The following is a 17,746-nucleotide window of genomic DNA, read 5'->3' as shown; positions in this document are numbered from 1 at the left end:
GAAGCTTGGTTCTTTCTTAAGGGTATGTATACCCAAAAGGATCTAGCCAAACAATTTTTTTGTCAAGAAAATAATAGATCCACTAAACAAGGGGACATGAGTGTCCGAGATTATTTTAGGTGTTTGTCTCCCCTTTGGGATAAACTTGCTCTTCTTGAGCCCAAGTGTAACAACCCGTTAAAAAAAAAAAAAAAAAAAAAATGGTTAGGATTCGGGTCGGATCCGGACCCGGACCCGACCCGGACCCAATGGAGGCACCGCCTCCCTCGTGCCTTTAAAAAGATAAGGCAGGGGGGGTTTCAAATACGAAACCCTCCCCCTCGCTGTCTCTTCTCCCTCACCGCCTCCCGACTCTCCCTCGCTCGTCTGCTGCGGCCATTTGCGACCTCTCTCCGCCGCCGCCGCCGACCACCAGGTACGTTCTCCCTCCTCTTCTTCTCCCTTTTTTTTCCGTCTCTCTCTCTCTCTCTCTCTCTCTCTCTCTCTCTCTCTCTCTCTCTCTCTCTCTCTCCCATTCCTCCCCCCCCTCGGTTCTTCGTTGCACAGGGAGGGGAGGGCTGAGCCTCCTCCCTGCTTTCGTACGGCAGGCGAGGGGCGGAGCCCCCTCCCTACTTCCGTACGGCAGGGGAGGGGCTGGGCCCCTCTTCCCTGCTCTCTGCTACGGCAGGGGAGGGGTCGAGCCCCTCCTCCCTGCCCCTTTTTGTTGCGCCAGCAGGGGCCATCGGCCCCTGCCTTTCATTTGCCAGCAGGGGCCCATGGCCCCTGCCTTTCTTTTGCACCAGCAGGGGGCCATCGGCCCCTGCCTTTCATTTGCCAGCAGGGGCCTATGGCCCCTGCCTTTCTTTCGTCAGCAGGGGCATAGGCCCCTGCCTTTTGTTTGCCAGCAGGGGCCTATGGCCCCTGCCTTTCTTTGGTCAGCAGGGGCATAGGCCCCTGCCTTTCATTTGCCAGCAGGGGCCTATGGCCCCTGCCTTTCTTTGGTCAGCAGGGGCATAGGCCCCTGCCTTTTGTTTGCCAGCAGGGGCCTATGGCCCCTGCCTTTCTTTGGTCAGCAGGGGCATAGGCCCCTGCCTTTCGTTTGCCAGCAGGGGCCATCGGCCTTTGCCTTTCTGTGTGCCAGCAGGGGCCATTGGCCCCTGCCTTTCTGTTTGCTAACAGGGGCCATCGGCCCCTGCCTTTTTGTTTGCCAGTAGGGGCCGATCCCCTGCCCCTTTTGTGCGCAAGCCTATACCCTTGGTCGACAGACCCGGGGAATCTTTGGAAGCTACATCGTAATGGGGACAGATTATTACAATTGTTGATCTCCAGCGAGGAATTCCTAGTGAACGTGAGTCATCTGCTCACATTGACTACATCCCTCTTTGGGCGGCAAGGCTCATTTGGCCCTGCCCCATCCTTTTTGGTTTTGAGTCATTTGGGACCGTTGGCCCCAACTCTATGTATTGGAGAAGTTGAGTCTTTGCCTTGCTTTTGCTTTGTCGGGGCTTGCATGTTAATATCGCATATTCGCAGCTACGACGGATCTCATTCGCGCTCCGCGACCCGAGCCGTCAATTGTGTACGTCCGCAGACGTCGGCAAGCTCGTAACCCTCCAAGGTAGGGGAAGATTGTACGAAAGACTTGGATAATTGAATTAAGTTCAATTAAACTAAAAACGATCAATAAAATGAATATATATATATATATACAAATATATATATATATATATATATTTATACGAGTATGCACTTAACTCAAGGACGCGGTTTCACGATCCTTGCCCTTTACCTTATGTCAGTCTATACTTACCATCGTGTATCACGTCGAGATCTCGTGTTGCATTCTTGCTTATGGTTTGTATGTGCCGTCACGCATCGTGGCGAGGTTCAGTGTCGCACTTCTGCTTACCGCCTTTACCTTGTCGCCGCGCTTTGCGCCTAGGCTCTTGTTTTTGTATGTATTATTACTGCTTTGCTATTGCAGATGCCGCATAGGTTTTTGCTCTTTGCATATGCCTTAAAGGCATCCTCAGGCATTCACCTCTCTCTCTTGCGACGAGAGTTGAGATGGGAGCTAGCGTTACATCCTCGTCTAAGGAGGGGGATACCTTGCAAGGATCCTGACTCCTTAAGTATGCAGTCCTGCAGACGAGTTGGAGGTTCTGTTGAGAAACATGTATCCCGTCTATCGAGGCCGGTGTCGAGTCATGCGAGGCATGTAGATACCCCGATAGCGGATGAGGTTCTAGAAAATCGCAGGCATAATGTTGGCACAAGGTACTGTTGTTTCAAAGGATATAGTAAAGTTGATAAACTTTACATCCTTGTGAAACACTCCTGTTGAGGCTTCTTTTGAGGAGCTATACCCCCTTCATCCTAGAGTACTTGTAGTCGTGCACGACACGTCTAGTACTGCGATGATCGGATGAGACGGTCGTGCGACCACGAACAGTGCGAAATGCACAATGCTGAAATCACATAAATGGCCTCACATTCGCCTTCACAGGCAAGATGCTTGAGTGGTTTAAAGACTACAGCATAGAGTGGGTCGTTAGTTAAGCAACCCCTAACGTACCTGTTCGTTTCAAGTGGTCTGTCAAGGGAGAGGACAGGACGGTACAAACTCCAATGGACAGGTTGTTAACAACCACCCTACGGGCAATGATCCGGCCTCCCCAGTCATTGGAGTTAGGGGAAAGGGGCTACAATAGTTAGCTCAAAACTTCTGCAGAAGTTGGATGCATCCGTGGCACTGCCTCCTTCGGGGAATCCTCTCTCGGCTAAAGCCGTCCCTCTGGAGCGGACTCAACTAGCTTTTCGGGTTATTCAAATACATAGAATAACAGACGCCCGAACTAGTCTCAGTTGTTTCTACGTTTTGCCTGCGCGTACCCGCGGGCCAGTAATATCGAAACATAAAGTCTGTTCACACTGGTGGTTGAGTAGTGAGACTCACTTGCACTCGCTTGCACTACTGACTCACTTGGACTCACTTGCACTCGCTTGCACTACTGACTCACTTGGACTCGCTTGCACTATTGACTCGCTTGCACTACTGATTCGCTTGCACTACATACGCGTTTGCACTATTTATCTGCTTGCATTGCTTACCTGTTTAACTGCTTATCTACTTTAAACTGCGTAACCTACTGAATGAAATGTACATAATTCAGTTTCCTTGTAGTCTATCTTGTGCACCTACTAGTTTCTTTAGCGAAACTAACCCAGTCTATGGGTACAGGTGATGAATAGGCACTTCACGGGCGATGGCGCGATGGCAAGATGGTTTCAAGACTCTCTTCTTCCTGCTCTTAGCTCGCGTCCTGATGTTTTTGGGTCTTGTAATGGATTTTCCTTGGGACATCCGAATTTTGTACTTTTGGAACCTTCTTTTAATGAAAGTGCCTTTTTCAAGTAGCATGGGTTGTATGTTTTGGTTCTTCAGCTAACGTGCCCAAAGTGGTCAACTTGCCTTTCTAAAATTAACAAAAGGATGGGCTTCCGCTTATTTCTTAAACCAACTCTGAAATAAAGAGATTCTTTTAGTCTCTTGCCTGTTTTATGAAAGGTTTGAAAGTTGAAATTTTGGGGCGTTACACCAAGTGGGTGGCTCCGGAAGAAGTTGAATTGAGAAGAGAACAAATTGAAAAAGAACATTTCTTTTAATTTCTTCACGGTCTTTGTAATATTGTGTATTTTCACACTATCATTTTGAGATTTTTCGAAAATTTGGCTAAGTATAGAAAAAAAATCGGTAAAAACTTGAGATAGGCTGACGTCTTTTGAGTCTGGGCTTGGTCGAGGTCTCATCGACAAGGTCGAGACAAGCCAATCGAAACGTAAAAAAAAGTTTTATTTTCAAGGTTATTTTTGGATGAATTTCAAAAGCAAAATTTGAGTTATATATCGTTGGATGCATGTCAAAATTCTAAGTTTAACAGTATTTTATCGCGTTTTCTCGAAAAAAAAGAGCAGTCTTTTGGTTTGGATCCGGATTTAGATTGAACTGGATCCAAAGCTTATGATCCAAATTAATATGGATTTGGACTCTACCCAAGACCCATATTAATCTGGTATTGATCCAGCCCAAGAACCATTTGGATTTTTTGAGATGAATTTAGATCTTGGATCCGAATCCAGATCCACATTCATGCCCAATGAACTTTCAACTTTAAATTCATTAGATACCTTTAAATTAAAGTTAATTAATGTTAAGAAGTCTCCCAAGTTAATATGGCAACTTTTGGAAGCTTCTAGATATTTATTTATTATTTAATATTTATTAATTAATTAATTTTATTTAATTCCAAAATTTTATTTTGGTATTTGTTTAGGACTCTTAGTAGAGTCCTTAAATACATCTAGAAGAACTTAGGAAGGTTTGAGAGAATTAGAGTCCAAATGAATTAAAATTTTGAAAAGTCAAACCAAGAGTTCAAAAATTTTCGAAACTCTAGAGAGATAAAAGAGTCCATCTTGGGAAGAGTTCCCTATCTCCAGCCCATATAAAAGGAGCTGGAGAAGGGGGGGCGTCACCCCCTCTTGGTCTATTTAAACCTCAAAAAAAAAAAAAAAAAAAAAAAGAGAAGGAAAAAGGGAGAAAGAAGGAGAGAAAGAAAGGAAAAGAGGGAAGGAGGAAGAAGAAGAGAGGTTCTTCAATCCATCCGTTCTTGATTCCTTTTCAATCTACACGTATGGTACGAGTTTCCTCTCTTGATCCAAGTGAGAAATTGAATATAGATTGGATTTTCATGCAATATTTTAGTGGAAATCTATGAAAAAAGAGTAAATCTAGATGTTTACTCTAAATACATGGGTGGGGATTTATGGATCCTCTTTCGTAGATGTATTTTATTTATTTTATGATATCCATCTTTTCAAAAATAAATTTCTGTATATACTTATTTCTACGGTAAAACAGAATTTTGATTCATGATAGAAGTGCTTATTTAGAGCTTGTCCTTTGATAAATATTTGTTTTCCATGGATGGCACATGTTATGGATTGTTAGATGCATGTAAGCATATGATAGAATATTTTATATACATGCACTTTTGGTACACACATTATCTAATTAAAAATATGCATACTCATCATCATTGGGTTATGAATAAATGCAAATCTAAAACATGTGTATATTCTTGAGAGTGAATATGCATATGAATGCATATGTAAAGTACGAATCTGTACATGAATGCAAAATTGAGCAAACCATGTATTCGACAGAATATTTGAACAATGCAACTTCGTATGCATGCAACCTGAATTTGAATATGCATATGTATGCATCATCGAACCTAAATATGTGGGATTTTGCATGTTAAAAAAAATATTTTATATATCTTTGTGTTGGCCTGGGTGGCAGTCCAGCCGAGTTGGGCTGGATAGGGAGAAAGCCCAGTCCCTGTCATGCCCAGCCAGTCGACTGGGCAAGGGGCAAGTCTGGCAGCACTTGATAGGTGCTGACAGACTATACCAGGCCCAGCTGATTGGCTGGGCAGGTGTGTCTTTCAAAAAAAAAATTATATATATATTTTGGTTTTCTAGTGGGCTGGCTGTCAGGCCAGCCGAACCTGGTCTGACATGCCAAACTTGGCTGGGGTCTGATCGGGCCGGACCTGACCCGACCTGGTGCTGGGTTGGGCTAGCAGCCCAGCCGAGCTGGCAGGTACATTGCCTGCCAGGACCCGGCCCTTTACAAAAAGAAAATCTTATTTTTTAGTTGGGTTGGCTGGCAACCCAGCCGAACTGAGTTCGTTTTGGCCTGCCAGGCTTCGCCAGGATCTGCTTGGGTCATACCTGGCCGGCTGAGCTCGGATGGGTTTGAGCCGAACCCCAGCCGACTGGGTGCAAATGGTTGAAACTGATTTTTTTTGTAATGGATTCGAAATATGGAAACTTTTCTCATGTTTTTGTGATTGGCATACTTATGAACGGGTATGTTTTAAAAGTTTCAATATGAGATGCTAATCAGATTATGTGAATGCAGTGTTCAAACAATGGGCATAGTCGATTTGTGGGCAAAAAACAGAAGATTTGCTATTCGAAATTTTATTTGACTAATACATGCAAAAGAATGAGATTCTACATGCTTGCACTTAATATATCATGCTTAATCATAGTATTATTGCATAGATGCTTTCATGTGCATGTGCATACATGAGATAGATGTGTTTTGCATGTAAATGATTGCATGAGTGTTTACATGTTTGATTAAAATGCTTCATGAATGAAAGCATGCATTTGACATGAATATATGTATTGAATGAAAGCATGCACTTAACATGAATGTGTGAACTCATGCACATGCATATGAATATTGTTGTTTCATGCACATCTCTGTATTGCCATACATGATTGTGCATTGAAAGGCATGTGGAATGAATGCATAATAGCATGTGATTCATGATTTTTGTGTATGAATGCATCGATGGTCAAAATGGATCATCGTAGGTCGAGTAAGCCTTGAGTATTGTTGCTCTTTGTTTTAGTTTCATGCATTGCAAAAATTAAATGTGATATTATTGTTTTATTTGCATTGTTCTATGTTGCCACGGATTGTGATCCCGTGAAGAGCTTCGCATGTGAATGTGTGAACCTGTGTTATTAATTCTGTATATTGAATTGCAAATCAAAGAAAATGAATTAATAACAAGATAAAAGAAATTAAAGAACAGTGTAATATACGTTTCTTTGATGTCCCTTCTATAGTATGAAAATCTTGAACATTGCAGTTTTGAGGAATCGTGAGAATACTAAAACTTTGTGTGCGTTATACCTCTGAACCCGATATTGAGGTTCTTTTTCTGACCACGGTTTTAGAAAGAATCCACCACTTTACCTGGGGGTGGTGTGTAGACACAGCTGATGTTTTGATATACCAAGAAAGTATCACTTGTGGATGTTGATGATATCCCTGGTGTTCCGACATTAGATGTGAATTTCTAATGTTCCGAAGGTTGTTTCGGTCGAGGGCTAAGTTTGGAACTCAGTAATAAAATACAACTTGTGTGCTAAGTTACTCTGGGGACCTAACTTGACCTCGAAAAATTTTACCCATTCGAAGTATCCGCGGGCAACAGTAATGAAAAGAAAAACTTAAATTATATGCATTTAATAGGGACATGCATATGAAAAGAAAACTCTGATGAAAGATAATAATCTAATCATGCATGTGCACTGCAATCATACATATTCCTGTTATGCATTAGATCATGCATATTTACTTGTGATATATGGGTGATTGCATGATATGTGCTTTCTATTGCATGATAACTGTCTTTAATGATTAATTGATGTTCCCTATTGCTTAAATGATTACTTGAATTATGAATTTGTCATAACAGCATTCCTTTAAAATATTGCATGAATCATATTTGTGTTTTTTTTACTCATTTGTTTCATTAGAGTGATTCGTACACAGAATTCTTTGGATTCTGACACCCCTACTTTTGTGCTTTTCACAGCCTCAAAGGCCCAGTGAGGTGACTTGCTTTCGAAAGGATCTACGAAGGGACCACACGATTGTCTGGCAGATTCTTGAGAGAACGTGGCTCTTCTTTCTACTTTATTTATATTTTATTTGCTTATGTCTCAGACTCTATACACTTTAATAAATAAAGTTTGGTTTTGAATATTAGTATAAGATCCCTTCTGGTTGTGGACAACGTGTCTCTGAGAGTGTTTTTGCATTTAAAAAAATAAAAAATTGCCACTTTTTCACGGTTATGAATTGGGGTCGTTTCAGTCTTAGACCAGAGTTTGAACAAGGGCATCCCTTCTTCATAAAAGCAAGGCCTTATCCATTGAAGATACACTTGCCGAAGTATGCCAAGAGGAAACTCTTCTTGGTATGACTCATAAAAGTGATGAGATTTTGGTCGTTACTAGGCCGAAATCGAATGTTAAGCCCTATAGGCCTCCCCTCTTTGCCAAAAATAATAGTTTTAGAAAGGGTGTTATTTGTCACTATTGTAATGAACCGAGACATATTAAACCGATTTGTCCTAAGCTTAAAGGAAAGGTTGCCACGGTTGGTGAAAATATTTCAAATAAAGAAGAAGTTAACAACAATGGAGGAGACATTAAAGATACTCTAAATCAAATCTCGGAGGCACTTCAACATCTTCTTAAGTGTTCCTCTACTTCGGGTGTTGCAATCGCAACCTCCTTATCTCCTCCAAGTATGTAGATTTTGGACTCAGGTGCTTCTTTTCATATGACACCACATAAAAATATTCTTTCTAACGTCTACTCCAACCCCACATCTTACGTTTCAACGGCCGATGGGACTTTTATAAAAATTGAAAACATTGGAACACTTGATTTAAATCATTCGCAAGATTTTTTTGTTCCAAAAATAAGGGTGGTTCAAAAAATCAATTTAAACTTATTCTCGGTCTCCCAAATTACTGATCATGGTTGCAAAGTCTCTTTTTCACCTAAAGATTGCACCGTGCAGAATCTCCAGTCAGGGAAGCTGATTGGGCAAGGTCATAGGAGAGATGATCTATATTTTATGGATTTTTTTACTCTACCATCCAAGTCATTCTGTGATTTTGTAAATGTCAAAAGTATATAAGTTTGGCACAAGAGACTTAGCCATCCGAAATTTTCAAAGATGTCTTTTTTCTCCTTTGTGGGAAATTAAAAAAGTCATGACTTGTAACGATTGCATCTTTGGTAAATTAAAAGTTATTCCATTTCCTGAATGAAGTTTTGTCTCTACACGGCCGTTTAAATTTGTTCATTCCGATGTTTGGGGTCCCTCTCCTATTATATATCTAAGGGAGGTTTTTCATATTATGTATTTTTTTTGGATGATTTCACTAGATACACCTGGATCTACTTTCTAAATCGAAAATCTAATGTGTTTTCCGTCTTTAAAGAATTTCATGCAATAATTAAGAATCAATTTCTAAGTAATATATCTATTCTAAGATCGGATTCGGGAGGAGAATATATGTCAAATGAATTTCAAACTTATTTACGACAAAATGGAATTTGTCATCAAAGATTTTGTCCTAACACACCGCAACAAAATGGTCTTGTGGGAAAAAAAAAACATAGGCATAAAATAGAAACAACTAGAACTCTTAATTTCTAAAAATATTCCAAAATCATTTTGGGTCGAAGCCGCTTTAACTTCAACATATCTAATCAATAGAACTCCTTCGTCATCTTTAAAAAATGTTTCTCCTTTTGAAAAACTTTATAATGTCTCTGGATTTCAAAAGGCTAAGAATTTTTTGTTGCAAATGTTATGTTCTTACTTACAAAAATGAAAAGCTTTCTCCAAAAGCTATTGAGTGTGTTTTCTTAGGATATGGTGAAAAATAAAAAGGATACCGATGTTTTGACTTATCAAATAATAAACTTTGTATCTCAAAAGATGTTACTCTTCTTGAAGTAGAAAATGGTTTTGCAAATGATGAACCAAAAGAAAACATTGATTATTCTTTATTATTTGATTTACTACCCTGAAAAGATGAATCGAGTCCTATTGAGATTCTTGAGTCTCTCAATGATGTTGAAAATCAAAATGAACAATCTTTTAACAATAAAAGAAACAACTCACATGAAAGTGTAGAAGAACATGTAACAAATAATACTAAAGTTTATACTAGAAGAAGTGAAAATCCTCATCCATGTGCTTTTGACAAATTTTCTCAAAATATGTCTTTGGAAGAATCTTCTCAAAGGTCAAGTCGTATCTTTAAAGCACCAAATAAATTTGTGTCTTATGAATCTTTTTCACCACATTTTAGAGCTTGTTTATTAGCTCTCCACTCCTTTTGTGAACCATCTCATTATAGTGATGTCAAACAATATGCACATTAGAATGAAGCTATGGAACATGAACTTAATGCACTTAAGAAAGCTCAAACTTGGAAAATTGTTAATCCTCCTCAAGGAAAGAAATTCATAGGATGTAGATGGGTTTTTAAGGTAAAAACGAAAAGTGATGGCTCCTTAGAAAGATATAAGGCTAGATTGGTAGCCAAAGGATATGCTCAAGAATATAGGGTAGATTATAATGAAACGTTTGCGCCGGTTGCTCGAATGACAAGTGCTTGAGCCCTTATTCCAATTGCTTCTATTAAAAAATGACTTATTTATTAACTTGATGTTAAAAATGCCTTTTAAATGTATGGACCCTCCTCCTGGCATGAATTTAAATAAAAAAGTTTTGAAACTAAAGAAAGCATTGAATGGTCTTAAACAAGCTCCCAAAGCTTGGTACGATAAATTTAGTAATGTATTAATTAATTTTGGTTTTGTCTCTTGTTATATTGATATTGCTCTCTTTGTTAAAGAAAACAGGTGATTTTATTGTAATTTTTCTTCTTTATATTGATGATATGATCATCACAGGAAGTGATAAAGAGAGAGTAAATGACATTAAGTCTATGCTAAAGAAAACTTTTGATATGTCTGACTTGGGTTTTCTGAGGTATTTTTTAGGTATTGAGGTGGCTTATTCACATAGAAGATACATTATATCCCAAATGAAGCTAGTTGTGGACATTTATGCTAAGTAGGGGATTTCAGATGATAAGAAAGTAGAAACTCCTGAAGTTATAAATGCAAAATTAAGACTTGAATATGGTGTTCTACTTTATGATCATACGCCTTATCGACAATTAATTGGATCTCTAATTTATTTGTCCATCACCCGACCGGATATCGCTCATGTTGTCCATGCAGTAAGTCAGTTTCAGCATGCTCCTACGACAGTTCATATGGCAGCTGTCATGAGAATTTTGTGATACATCAAGAATACTATCTCAAAAGGGCTTTTCTTATATTCTTCATCTTTTGATTTAACTGCTTATACTGATGCACATTGGGAAGGTAATCCCAATGATCGAATCTCATCTGCTGGTTTTTGTATTTTCTTAAGGGATTCACTTATTTCTTGGAGGTGCAAGAAGCAGCAAAAAGTATCATTGTCGTCAACAAAAGCTGAATATCGTGTCATGGCAACTACAATCATGGAGACGGTATGGCTTAGAAGTCTTCTTTGTGATATGGGGATCATCTCAACTCCTTCAAAGATGTGTTGTGACAACAAAAATGTGATCTACATTACAAGCAATCATATCTTCCATGAGCACACCAAGCATATTGAAATGGATTGTCACTATGTTCGAGATGAATACCTAAATTGCCTTATGTCACATCAGAATATCAGTCGGCTGACTTCTTCACCAAAGCACTTTCAACTCCTCACTTTTTGTTTCTCCTAAGCAAACTTTCAATTTTCTCCCCATAAAGTGAGGGGTGTTACAAAATATATATATATATATATATATACCAAAATACCCGATAGGGATATTTTGGTCTTTTTCCTGTGTAAAATATATTGTATGTAATTTTTTAGGTTTTTCTTTTTTGATTTTTTTTCTTTATTTTTTTTTTATCATCTTCTTTTTGGGACCATTGGGGGCACCACCTAAATAGGTGTTGGGGCTCCCCAACGTCCATTAGGGGGAGCCACAATGGCACCGCTTTTAGCTCTCTCTTTTTGTATATAAAGGGGACTTCCCCCCTCTTGTTATGTATGAGTTCTCTCACATTCTCTCTTGAAAAATATTCATTTTTGCCTTTTGGCATTCACCCCATAGTGGGGTTGTGTATTTTGCACATTAAGTGCTTGTGATATTCGGTTCTTTATTGAGCTTTTATATTTTCGCATATCTCATTACAGCTACCACATGTCAATCAACTTGACATTGAATGTGGCCTCTAATACCAAAAAATACAATAAAAGGGGGCACGCATTAGAAGAGATGAATTATTCATAGATTAAATATGCAATGAGTCTAGGTTGCGCCAGAGAGTTCAATAAAGAGCACTGAGCTACAAGCCTCTTGGTGACATCAAAGTTGATAATATGCTGGTCTAGACAAAGCTAAATGGGTCCAACAATAATTCATTGGCCAGGAATGGAAAATACTCACCAACATTTTCCTCTAATTCTAGGAAATACTTGAACGCAAAATTGGAAAACTCAAGTTTCATTTTCCAAATGGCACGGATTACTGCCAATAATGCACAAAAACTTTTAGAATTCTTTAAGAGTACATGAGCATAATTAAAACTTGTAATCACAATATAGTGTATACATGTAATATCATGTATTCTCACACTTAGTTAAAATTGAGTTTTTCGAAAAATTGGCAAAGTATAGAAGAAAAATTGGGTAAACCTCGATAATAGGCCTATGTCCTTTGAGTCTAGAATCGACCCAGGTCTCATCGACAAGGTCTAAACGAGCCAATTAAAAGGTACGAAAAAGTTTTATTTTCGACCTTTAAATTCAAGCGAAATTCATGTTAAATTTGGGCAAATTTCATAAGCGAAATTCAAAGTATATGTCGTTGGATACATCTTGAAATCCTGAGTCCAACGATATTATACTTTCCACAATCAGAGCTACGGTTGGCCTGAAAATCATTTTTTTAAAATAAACTGCCTCGACGGGCCAGGTCCGGATTTGGATCGGGTTGGATCCAATGTATTTGATCCAAGTTAATATGGATCTAGACTCTATCCAAGACCCATATTAATATGGAGTTGATCCAACCCAAGACCCAATTGGGGTTTGTATATGGATTTGGATCTTGGATCTGGATCCAAACCCATGCCCAATGATAATATAGCTTTAAATTCACTTTTATATTCAAATTAAAGTTAAAAAGGGCCCCAGAGAGATAAGATACCCTCCGAAAGCTTCTAGATTATTATTTATTAATAAATAATTAAATTAATATTAAATATAAATTAATTCTGAATTTCAAAAGTTGCTTTATGGTAAGCCTCTAGAAGAATCTACTTTAACCTTAAAACAAGGAGAGAAAAAGGCAAGTAAAAGTAAAAGAAGGTAAGTAGAAAGAATTGAAGTTTGATAAAGTTACTAAAAAGGAGTGAGCTAGAGAAAAAGTAGGAAAAGTAACTTTTTCTCCAGCCCCCAAATGAGAAACCCTAGAGGGGCATCACCTCTAAGGTCTCGCCTTATTTAAAGCAAAAAAAGAAGGGGGGGCGTGAACTAGAGAGAGAAAAAGAAAGAGAGAGAGAGAGAGAAAGAAAGAAAGAAAAGAGAGAGAGAAAGGAAAGAGAGAGAGAGAGAAGAGAAAAGAGGAAAAGAAGGTAGAGAGAAGGGAAGGAGGGAGAAGCCATCGTCCTCTTCGAAGCACTCCGATCCTTTTTTTCAAGCGTTAAAAAAAATGGTATGGGTTCATCTCTTTCGATTCGAATAAGGAAAAAAGACTTAAATATGATTTAAGCGATATTTTATAAAAAGATCACGAATCTGGTTCGGTTTTCCGCATTTAAAAATAGGAAAAACCAACATATACATGATGATCTAGTGGTATTTCGAATTTGGGATGCAATATCCATAGAATGATGTGTCTTATTTCATATTCATGTACATATTTCCCATAAATATATATATATATAGGGGTGGCAATCGGGTTGGCGGGTCGGGTTGGCGGGTTGGCGTGTCAGCATACCTCAACCCGAACCCGACCCGTTTATTAAACGGGTCGGCTGTGGCAAACACGAACCCGACCCGTTTAATAAACGGGTAACCCGACACGACCCGCCAACCCATTTAATAAATGGGTTGGGTCGGGTAAACGGGTTTTCAGGTTGGCGGGTTGACGGATCGGGTTGGCAGGTAGGCGGGTCGGGTTGGCGGGTCGGGTTGACGGGTCGGGTTGGCGGTCGGGTTGGCGGGTTGACCCACCCGCCTAACCCGTTTATTAAACGGGTCAGCCGGGTCAGCGGGTTGGCATACCCCCAACCCGAACCCGACCTGTTTAATAAACGGGTTACACGGGTCGACCCGTTTATTAAACGGGTTGACTTAAGCCCAACCCGAACCCGCCTAAGATGCGGGTTGGCGGGTCGTGTCAGAAATTGCCACCCCTATATATATACCTGGACAGATCTATCTATGAAATATTCGGACAGATCTGGACAGGTCCGATCCTTCTTAGACCGAGACAGACGGGACAGATCTGCCCCAGCGCACCTGCTGTCTAATCTGGACAGATCTGTCCACCGCAATGGTGGACAGGTCTGCAACTAGGTGCTATTGATTTCGTTTCTAGTTTCTTTTATAAAATAGAATATATATATATATATATATATGGGGGGGTTTCGGTCAAGGTGACCTTTAACCCATGAGAGACTGGTTTGGATCAGATCTGATCCAAACCAGATCCATCACAAGCTTAGCAGGCCCGTTAGGCCGGATCTGCTCCATTCAGCCTTTAGTTTAAAAAAAAACCCTATATGTAGATGTAAACCTGGAATCTGTAAGCTTACACCTAAAGATTAACTAAGGGTGTTGAAATGTGTGAAACTAATCCAGGTACATGAGAAACCGTTAGAAGGGATACTGATAACTCCTTGTATTTATTATGTTTTGTTGATAGACTTGCATGCAAATGATCATTATGCATGCAGCAAGATGTTCATGCAGTGCATAATATCCATGTGAGATTATTTTTTCTGCCCAGCTTAGCAAAAATCTGTTGTGATGTGAATATTGGTTGGACAGCATATATCAGGTTAACAACGTACCTGGCAGATTTAATGTATATCAAGCCCAACCGAACCTATGTTGGCTGGGCAGATTTAACAACACAAAAAGATCTTTTTTTACAGTGGGCCAGCCTAGCCGACTGTCGGCTGGGCAGCCACTTGGCAGAATGTGAGCATGCAAATGAAAAAAAAAATAAACAGGAAGGTTTAAAATTTTTCTGACAGGGTGTTGCCGACCCAGCTGAACCAGGTTCAGCGGGGTGCAGTTGATGGGCCTGACAGGCCCATCTGACTAGGTTGGTTGGGTTCGGTTGGTCAAACAACATTATATATATATATATATATGCACTGTCATGTGCTTTTGAACAGAATGTTGAGTTGACTGTGATAAAAATATTCAAATTACATTGTGGTTGTATGCTCAGTTTATGCATAAGGCTCAACTTTGAATATGTAAAATTTCAGTTATGCTCATTCTGTGTACTTGTGTAAATACAACAAAAATTCAGTTATGCATGTTAATTTCCAGAATTTAATTTTTGTGTTAGACTAGCCTTATGCATGCTAAAGAATGAAATTTCTCACATGCCTAGACCTGATTTATTACGTTGGATCAGGGTATTGTTGCAAGGTTGCTTTCATGTGCATACATAGAATCGATGTGTTTTGACACGTGTATCATGGCATGTTTACTTTGAGAAAGTTCATGAATAGAAGCATGTAATTGACATGATTACGTGAACACATGCATATGGATATTGGTGTTCATGCACATCCCTAAATTAGCATATATGATTGTGCATTGAAAAGCATGTGAAAAAATGCATAAGTGACATGTTCTTTATGATTTTTGCATTGGATATGGATGCATTGATGATCAAAATGGATCATTATAGGTTTGTGGGCCTTGAGCAGGTATTGCTCCACGTTTAGTTTATGCATCGCAAAAATCAACTTAATGTTTTTAAACTAATTGCACGGTTTCATGTGATAACGGGTCGTGGTCCCGTGAAAAGTTTCGCATGTTGAATTGCGAAACGATTGTTTGGTCTTTTTGCATGTTGAATTGCAAAACAAAGAATTGAAATAAATCATTATTTTAAATGAAAAGATAAACGAGAAAACAGTGTAATTAATGTTTCTTGGATGTCCCTTCTTTAGTGTAGGAATCCTGAACTACGGTTTTGGAGAATCGTGATGATACTAAAACTTCGTGTGTGTTTGTGCCCCTAAACCCAACAAGGTGGTTCACCTCCCGGCTACGGTTTTAGGGAGATTCCACCACTTTGTCTGGGAGTGGTGTGTAGACACAATTGTAGTCATTGGTATACCGAAAAAGTAGCATTAGTGGATGTTGATTTCCTTAATGTCCTAACATTAGATGTTGAATTCTAATGTTCCGATAAATGGTGCTGAATCCTGAAGCCGGTCAAGGATCAAGTAGGAAACCTAGTATTAAAATACTAATTTGTGTGTTAAGCTACAACTGAGGATCCAACTTGAACTCGAAAATTCTTTACTTGTTATAAGTATCTGAGGGTTATGGTAATAAAACGAGAAACAAAAATGTGTGCATTAAATAGGGACATGCACAAAGAAAGAAAACTTTGATAATAACTTAATAAATTATTCATGCATATGCATTGAATCCATACATTTTATTGTTTTGCATTAGATCATGAAACTTTATTGCTTTCTGGAATATAATATCTCCTGTTACATAATTCTTATTCTTAGAATGCATAAATAATTAGTTGAAGCATGAGATAGTTGGTATATTTTCTCTAAAAATATTGCTTAAATCTAATTTATATTCTTTCTACTTATTTGAATTGATAGAGTAATTCGTACGCAGGATCTCACATTCTAACACCTTACTTCTTGTGTTTTTCACAGTTGTTGAGACTCAATGTTGGGATTTTCTATTCCAAGGAGCTACGAAAGTTACATGACTGTTAAACAGTGTTTAGTTTGGACAGAGGGGCTCCACTTTTGAGACCTATTATTTTTAGTATTGTGATTGTTATTATTGCTCATGTTCATTTCTCTAAACATTTCATATTTTATTGAATAAAGTTAGCACATTTCATATTTTATTGAATAAAGTTAGCTCGCTTTTAGTAATGGTAATGTAAGATCCCTTGTGGTTGTGGATGTGGTTACGACTGTAAAGCCTCAGGACTCTGGGATTGTTTTTGCAATTGTTTTTCAAAAAAAAATTGCCACTTTTTAACAAGTCGGAGTTGGGGTCGTTACAATACAAATAGCTTGCAGTCAAATGTAAGAGAATGTCAATTCCACCAGGAATCAATCCTACTATATATTGACAACAGGCATCACGTGAGCTAATCCTAATTGACTAAAAGTCTAGAACCCCTTGGTTGACCAATCCACCAATCAAGCCCCTCAATCACAAGGCCTCAAAACAACAAAAGAGCATATTCACAAGGATGTTTATGCCATCAAGTATAAGAGACTTTTTGACAAACTTATGCCAATTTCCACAAAGAACCCATGCAATTAAATGTCACCAGACATCACATAGGCCATCTCCATATGGCTGAAACCCTTTGGTTGACCATCCCACCAATTAGGTAACCTGCTATACATGGCCTACAGTGCCATTTTCCACCCAATCATGGAAATAAACACCTCAGGTCCTTATTTTAGATCTTGGAGAAGAGCCATGTTCTAAAGATATTAACTACAATTTTCTTTTACAAAAAACCCCAAGTTTTGTCACAATTCTCTTTTGGAAGAATAAATTAGTTCTCATCCTAAGATCCAAGTTGGGGATAAACCCAATGGGATTTGAGCTGAGTTCCCTCAGCAAAGATAATGCATTTCTTTCACATCTTTCTTCTTTTGACTTTATATATTGGTTGGTATTGTTGATTCGTCGATAATTTTCATGAAAAGTTGAGAGCTTAATGTTGCAGATACAGGTTTAGACTTCAGACAATTCATTTTTAATTTTCGAATGATATTATGCTATACGTTAGTGTTCCTTCTCTTTAATGCTTGAAAATGTGTTTGAAAAAGAAAAATAAAAACACACACGCATTTTGCAAATGAGACCAGACATTCTATAACTAGCTCCAAGATACATGCATTCATTTAGAAGATTGACCTTAGGAAGGGATTCTTCATTCGGTGAATTGGAGTTGCCCATTCTGTATGGTATGGGCTAAGGAGGCAGGTGGAGTCGTGA

General features: G+C 38.8%; 1 protein-coding gene across 3 annotated transcripts in view; it reads right to left on the bottom strand.

Moving 5' to 3' along the window:
- Positions 1-17,746, bottom strand: part of LOC149847908 (vacuolar protein sorting-associated protein, putative (DUF1162)) — a 197,473-nt gene that overhangs the window by 101,771 nt on the left and 77,956 nt on the right. The gene's annotated exons all lie outside the window — the stretch shown is intronic.

This window comes from Nuphar pumila, chromosome 1, assembly GCF_984573655.1.
Source record: "Nuphar pumila chromosome 1, dmNupPumi1.hap1.1, whole genome shotgun sequence".
Lineage (NCBI taxonomy): Eukaryota > Viridiplantae > Streptophyta > Magnoliopsida > Nymphaeales > Nymphaeaceae > Nuphar > Nuphar pumila.
Note: the sequence above shows the minus strand (reverse complement) of the source record. Positions and strands in the feature narration are given on the sequence as shown.